We start from the raw sequence: 7878 nt of genomic DNA, 5'->3' as shown, positions 1-7878 counted from the left end.
CATTAGTGCCATAGTGGGATGCAACTTGTGTAGATACGCTGGCAGTATCTCATATCAAGAATACGCCTCGTAAAGCCAGTGCAGCCGCTGAAGCTGCTCAAATACTCAATCGCCGCAAATATTCACTTTTATCCAACGGATATGAATTTGCGGTTTTGCAACATTGGGTCCATGGTCGTCCGAAATAAAAAAAGCATAAAAGATATTTCTAAGAAACTGGTCCACACTTTTGGTGACCCAAGAGCTGGCGCTTATTTAACCCGAAGGCTGAATCTAGCGGTGCAGTGAGGCAATATTTTATTTTTTTTTCGAAATGTATAGTTGCTGTTGGTCAGAGTGGCCTCTACAGCGTCACCGGGAGGGGGAGGATGGTGGATGAGATGAACTCAGCCGGATGTTGGGAGCCACACGAGGAACTCAAGAGAGTCGGACGTCCTAAGGGTGCCTCCTGTGAGGCCGGACCTCGGCTTAGGACGCCGTTGAAATCGGGAGGGGGCTAGGCATTAGTGCTAGCGTCTTGGATACAATGCCACAGGACAATCTTTTAGACGACGTGTTTTTGCTTTAAATTTGTAATGTATATTTTGTTCTTTTTATTTTAATTTTGTATTTTATAAAAATGTCTGTACATAATTAAAAAGATAAATAAAATTTTACTAATATTATTATTACTATATTGAAGTGAAAACTTCTTTAGACGACTTTGCTTCACTGACATGCTTATGTTAATACAATGAAATCTTTGAAAGTACAGATAATTTAAGTATTGTGGAAATTAATGAGGATAATAATGATTGAAATTTGTGGAAATTATATAATTGTATTTTAATTATTATTTATTTAAATTAAGCTGTATTAATATTTTATACCGAGTTTGCGACACAGTGTGTATTTTGATTAATAAAAAACTATATAGTAAAAAAAGGATCGAATTATTACTTGGTGAGGCAATAAATGTGGAAATTAGATAAATATATTATTAAGCAGTTTCAAGATTTCACGTCTATCGGCACTCATTATGACTGCCTTTTTTTAAAATTTAAGTAAGCAATAGTATGTAAATATTACACTGCTGAGCTAAGGTCTCCTCTCCTTTTGAAAAGGCTTGGAGCTTATTCCATCACGTTGCTCCAATGCGGGTTGATGAGTACACATGGGACAGAATTTTCGTTAAGTTGGACACATTTTCCCTCGCGAAATTATCCTTCTTAAATTAACGGACCGAAACGATAAACAAAATAATATCAAAAAATATATTCGAAAAATAGCACCGAACCAAGTACCGCTACTGCTCCACTCCGTAGTTTGTAGTATGATGATATATAGTCTAATTAATAAATATATATACACTATAAGCTTTCTTAAATGGACCATCTAACGATTTTTTTTCTTGATGCCCTGGCTATTATTCTTGCATAGATAATCATTTCTAAAACACATTAAATAGACCAAATTTAAGACTATATAATATATAATTTGACATTTATCAACAATCACGAGTCAAAATTTACTCTTAAATAATATTATTTCTATATAAACACTTTCAATAAAACTAAAATCAGGTTCAGAACAATAGAAATAAAATTATATTCAAAAGAAAAATATTAACACAACAAATATCCCGACCAAAATTACACAAAAAGCCTTTGAATATTACAAAAGGCAATTCCAGTAAAAGATTGTAACTTAAACGTACGCCTAAGAGAAATAACCGTCATTATAGCTTATACTTGTTTTAACTTATAACTCATATTTACCTGAACAGAAATATCGCAGCTATAGTGTAGGAATAACGTGATATATAAATAATAGGAAATTTTAACAAATTGAGAAATATTACGGTTTATACAGAAGTTGACGATTAAATGGTAACTATTATAACGTAAGCTATTTAGTAGGCGGATGGGAAAATGATGGTATGTGGTCACGAACGTCCATATACGAAACAACTTATATCGCCCATGCATTACAAAGGATCTAAGATGTTATTGCCCTTGTGCCTGTAATGGCATTTTTTTTTTTTATAGAATAGGAAGGCGGACGAGCATATGGGCCACCTGATGGTAAGTGGTCACCAACGCTCTTAGACATTGGCATTGTAAGAAATGTCAACCATCGCTTACATATCCAATGCGCCACCAACCTTGGGAACTAAGATTTTATGTCCCTTGTGCCTGTAATTACACTGGCTCACTCACCCTTCAAACCGGAACACAACAATATCAAGTACTGCTGTTTTGCGGTAGAATATCTGATGAGTGGGCGGTACCTACCCAGACGAGCTTGCACAAAGCCCTACCACCAGTAACTTGGCACTGGCAATACTTAGTATTGCTGTTTGGTGGTAGTATATTTGATGAGTACTATCACTTACTATCAGATGGATAGATAGATGGATAAATTTAGAGTCATTTGCCCGTCAAATATAAAAAAAGTGTACTCGAGTGCTTAATTTGTATTTATATTTCATCCCATGCTGGGTCAAGGCAAGCGTCTTGGAGAAACCTGCATCTTTCGGATGCAAGTCTGTAGTGTATTCCACTAACCGACATTGGAATAGCGTGACGCCTTAACCTAGCAGTGGGATACTCTAATGCGGGCTGGAGAAATGTGTGGCAGAATTCTGTGCATTGGAACAGCGTCGCGCCTTAACCTAGCAGTGGGATACTCTAATGCGGGCTGGAGAAATGTGTGGCGGAATTCTGTGCAATAAATTCATATTCTTCACGATGATTTCGTCGATTTAAATACATCTACCACATCAAATAAAAATTCTTGCCCAAATTTGAACTCTCGATCCTTGATAAGATACGTATAATTAACCTTTGAGACATCACGAGAACATTCCACGATAGCAATATCGCGTAAAGCAAAGACGTTCCATTTCAGAAATGCATGGAGAATGGTATGAACGTATATTTAAGTAAACAAGCATTATAATTTATAAGACATTATTTTTCAGTTAACCTTTATAATTATCAATATAGAAATATAGTAACTGTTTTTGTAATATTCGAATTTTTATTTCTGCCTCCATAAAACCCTTTGAGTGAAAACAATTTTTGATCTCGCAAAAAAAATTTATTATTGCTGACCTTTCGTTAAATTACCATAATTCTAAAACAAATTTTATTTTTAAATGAAGCACTCTCGCTCTGTTTTATGTAAATATTCGAAGTTTTAACGTCGACGGCTTGTACGGCGTTTGATTAATACAAAAAATGTCGTAAAAGTGACATAATTTCCAAAAGTATGGCTATAACAATAAACTGGCGTTAAGAAAAGCCTGAGTGGATTCACCACGCATGCGCTGGTTATTTAATGGTAAAAAAAACCTAGCAGAGTAATTTCAAATGAGATACGAGTATGACCTTAAACATTAAAATTTTAATCGATACAATAACGCAATATAAACATTAAATACTTTATAAGAATAAGAATTTGTTATTTATTTTATTTTATTTATTTATTTACTTGAACAATTTATACATATCATAAACAATATATACAATAGTAACTACAATATTATAATACCGTGTCGGAGCTACTAACGCCCTCCAATTCGACAGCACATTTATTTATTATTCGTTCAATGCAAATAATAAAATAGAATTTAATTTAATTTAACAAAATATAATATATACACTTAAATATATATACCTAAGAATTATTTATAAAGTGTATAATAAGGAAGGGATGGGGTAGGAAGGAGAAATAAGTTAGTTCAATGTTATATTAATCGTTTAAGTAATAACCAAAGCCCAAATTGAGAAGCCAGTTGGTCATTTGCATTTTGCATTGGTAAGTCGTAAGTGAGTAAATATTGATCTTCTTATTCATTCTGTTATATAGAATCAAGCTTTTTTTGTTGACTTGTTATTGCTGATTTCAATGGAATGGTCCGGCAAACCCTATCAGTTTTGCGTTAAATGCAAACTTAGTATGACGTCACATGTCATTATTTTATTATATATTATTTATTTACTTGTACTAAACATTACAGAAATTGTTGTACAGTTATTACTTAGTACCTACTTGTTTAGGCCGATGTCATTTTGGGGGAATCAAACGGTAAATGAAACTAAGGAAGAGCTTTCCTCTGTTCATTATTTAATCATTTTGACAGCGCGATTCAGGAATGTGACAGATTCAATTAACGCCATCTATCGACACCGAGTAGTGATATACGCCATTATACACTACTAAAATACACACTGGATTACAATTTTGATTATAAAAAATGAGTAGGTATAACAGATACAATTATAAGATTAAAATAATTTTAATTTATAGTTTAAGTATTAATATGTGCAATAATATACATTCTTACTTAATATTAATGTGAGAAAATTATAATACAAATGTGTTGTGTGTGCGTGTCCGTGTATGTGTGTGCGTGTTTATAAAGTTGTTTGCAAATTTTTTACTTCGCTTTATTTCTTACGTTGAATTTGAATTATTCCTCTATTATTCAATCAATCAATCAATCAACAGCCAATCGTTGTCCACTGCTGAACATAGGCCTCTCCCAAGGTGCGCCAAAGCTCCCTGTCCTCCGCCTTCCGCATCCAGTTGGTGCCCGCCACCTTCTTAAGGTCGTCGGTCCACCTGGCTGGAGGGCGCCCTACGCTGCGCTTGCCGATTCGCGGTCTCCACTCTAGGACTCGTCTGCTCCAACGGCCATCGGTCCTACGACATACGTGACCAGCCCACTGCCACTTCAGCCTGCTAATTTTGCAAGCTATGTCGGTGACTCCGGTTCTTTTCCGGATAATCTCATTTCTGATCTTATCCTTCAAAGATACTCCGAGCATAGCTCGCTCCATAGCACGCTGAGCGACTTTGAATTTGTGGACTAGTCCCGCAGTTAGTGTCCACGTTTCGGCACCGTATGTCATGGCAGGTAAGACGCATTGGTTGAAGACTTTCGTCTTCAAACATTGCGGTATAGACGACTTGAGGACTTGACGAAGGTTGCCAAATGCTGCCCATCCCAAGCGAATTCTTCGATCGGCTTCCTTCTCGAAGTTGTTCCTACCGATTTGTATAATCTGTCCTAGGTAGGTATATTCACTAACAACTTCGAGAGGTTTCCCCTCGACGTATATCGGTCCCGGCACGACATGCCTATTGAACATGACCTTGGTCTTGTCCAAGTTCATGCCGAGACCGACACACCGGGAAGACTCGCCTAGGCTACGCAGCATTTCGGTGAGTTGTTCCAGCGACTCTGCTATGATGACGATATCGTCGGCAAATCGAAGGTGTGAGATGTACTCGCCGTTTACATTGACTCCATACCTAGTCCAATCCAGCGTTTTGAAAACGTCTTCCTCTATTATTATACTTGTACATATGTATGTATATGTCAAATTGAGTATGTACGTATATAAAAAAGGTTTATCGATTAAATATTAGTGAAAGAAATGTCAGTATATACATTACAACGCTACAAAATGGGAATGCGATCCATGAAATTAAGTTAAACAAAGTTGCAAACAAATAAGACTATGTATTACATAAAGTGAACTTTAGTTACCGCTCTCAACCGTTTCCGAACACTAATTTATTGCTGAAGCGATCTTTCATCAGAGAACTTCCTACAACAGCGCAGCACGCTGGTAATGGGAATTTTTAAGTAATTTCCTTGGTTTTTTTTTGTAAAAAATCTCTCTACCAGGCTGAATTTTATATCAGCTACTCAAACAGCGGAAGTGCATGGCTTTAGCTAAGTGCAAGAACGTACATTTTTATTTTTCACGGGATTTTTTAAAACGCCGTCACGCCATTTTAGGTTCTCCCTTTGATTTAGATTCTGTTCTGTAGTCGTGTTTTGAAAAAGTATAGTAAAGTTCACTTGAAAATATTTGTATTTTTAAAATTGTACAATTGCATGTTTTGTTTGCTTTTAGTAAATAAAAAAAAAAACAAATCAAAGTATATCTACGACAATATTTTTTATATATGTATCAATATTAATAATAATACAAAAAAATATATACCGTTCACTTTTTAAATCAATCAACAAATGGATTGGCTAACAATATTTTATGAGTAGATAGATAATGTCCTCCAGATTTCTCGAATCTTAAGAGATTTTAAAACTAAGCGCAATAACTTTTTATTGACCCGACCTAGGATTTGTACCCAGGACCTCGGGATCGGCGGTTTTCAATAAGACCAACGAGGCAGTTATTTTCTAAACTATAAGATTTTTTCTTAAAATGGGAAAGATCCAAAATTTACATCACTAGTTAATTACATACAAAAAAGTTAAAGTTAAATGTAATTTAAAAAAAAAACAAGCCTACAAAGGAGGTCAATTTTACAATGGTTACTTGGCGCAAGCGGTTAATAGTGCTGCACGGCGATTTATAACCCGCACTCGGTTGAAAGATATACGCGTTCGGTTCAACACGTGAACATATATCTTCAAAGGTCTAGAGTATAAGAGATCTTGTTATCCGGCGAGTAGAAATGTTTCTTTTGATTGTTTCTGTTGACCATACCCGCGAATATACCATATTATTTTCTATCATAAAAAATTTAATATATTTTTTCAATGTGAAAATCGCAGAAGGTACTGTCAAATATGAAAAAAATCCTTTATATAATTTATTACACGTAAATGAGATATTTATAAATCAATTTTAGGGCTAGGTAAAGTATTTTTAATAAAATTCTGCGGTTCATACTCGAGTTGCCACGTAAGCAGGCTTCAATAAGTTATATAAAAATATCTTATTAGTAAGACTTATTAATCTGATTAATTATGAATCTTGTGTAAGAATACAAAATTGTACTTTAAAAAAAGAGTAACTATTTAATTCAGTATTGGTGCTTGAACCCACGATCGTGGTTAAGATTCACGCGTTCTAACCACTGGGCCATCTCGGCTCGATGGTAGTATATTATAAAATAATCATTCCAATATAATAAGTTTTATATTGTAATAATATAGCTTTAACTTATTAGTTATTTTTTTTAAATTGCGTTATAAGTCTATAAAAGTCTCCCATGCCAATACTTTCTCTTAATTAAAATCCGAAATCTATTTCTATCATGTCAAAAGCTAAAAAAAGTTCATCACACTTTGATTAAGAACATTTTTTTTGACTTTTTAATTTACAAGTATACCCAAGATAAAAGGAAATTCGGCTTGAATTTAAAAGTCACGTATACAACCTCCTTTTTTAAATATATTGCTGTTTTATAACTACAATGCGGTTTGTTGAGCCTAAAGAAAAAAATGCAATGCCGCATTGCGTTCACATCGCTGGGCTAAATTTACATTGTATGCCACATCTGTGACTATTTTGGCATTTGTTTGATTTTAGTATTTTTTTTAAGCTCAAGAAATATAATACATTACGTCGTACTTGCAATCATAAATCTTTATTGGTTTGAAAATATGGCGATATTCCACACATCGTGAAATCAATCATTACATTCGAAAGAAAAAGACACATAATTGTTTAACTAATTCGGCCACGGCGACGAATCTCAAGGGAGAATAGACAACTACGTGGAATATATTATAGTGAACGTTTATGCACAAGCATAGGCGCACTCTCTATTTTCTCACTCGCATCTGATGGGACAGCACATCCGACACGACCGAAGAGAGTTCAGGCGCAATACTAACGGCTTCACTTGCTTTCCGAGGTATTTTTTTTATAGAATAAGAAGGCGGACGAGCATATGGGCCACCTGATGGTAAGTGGTCACCAACGCCCATAGACATTGGCATGTATGAAATATTAACCATCGCTTACATCACCAATGCGCCACCAACCTTGGGAACTAAGATATTATGTCCCTTGTGCCTGTAATTACACTGACTCACTCACCCTTCAAACCGAAACACAACAATACCAA

Source organism: Nymphalis io, chromosome 21 (genome assembly GCF_905147045.1).
Source record: "Nymphalis io chromosome 21, ilAglIoxx1.1, whole genome shotgun sequence".
In the NCBI taxonomy this organism is placed as follows: Eukaryota; Metazoa; Arthropoda; class Insecta; order Lepidoptera; family Nymphalidae; genus Nymphalis; species Nymphalis io.
This window is presented reverse-complemented; position numbering follows the sequence as displayed.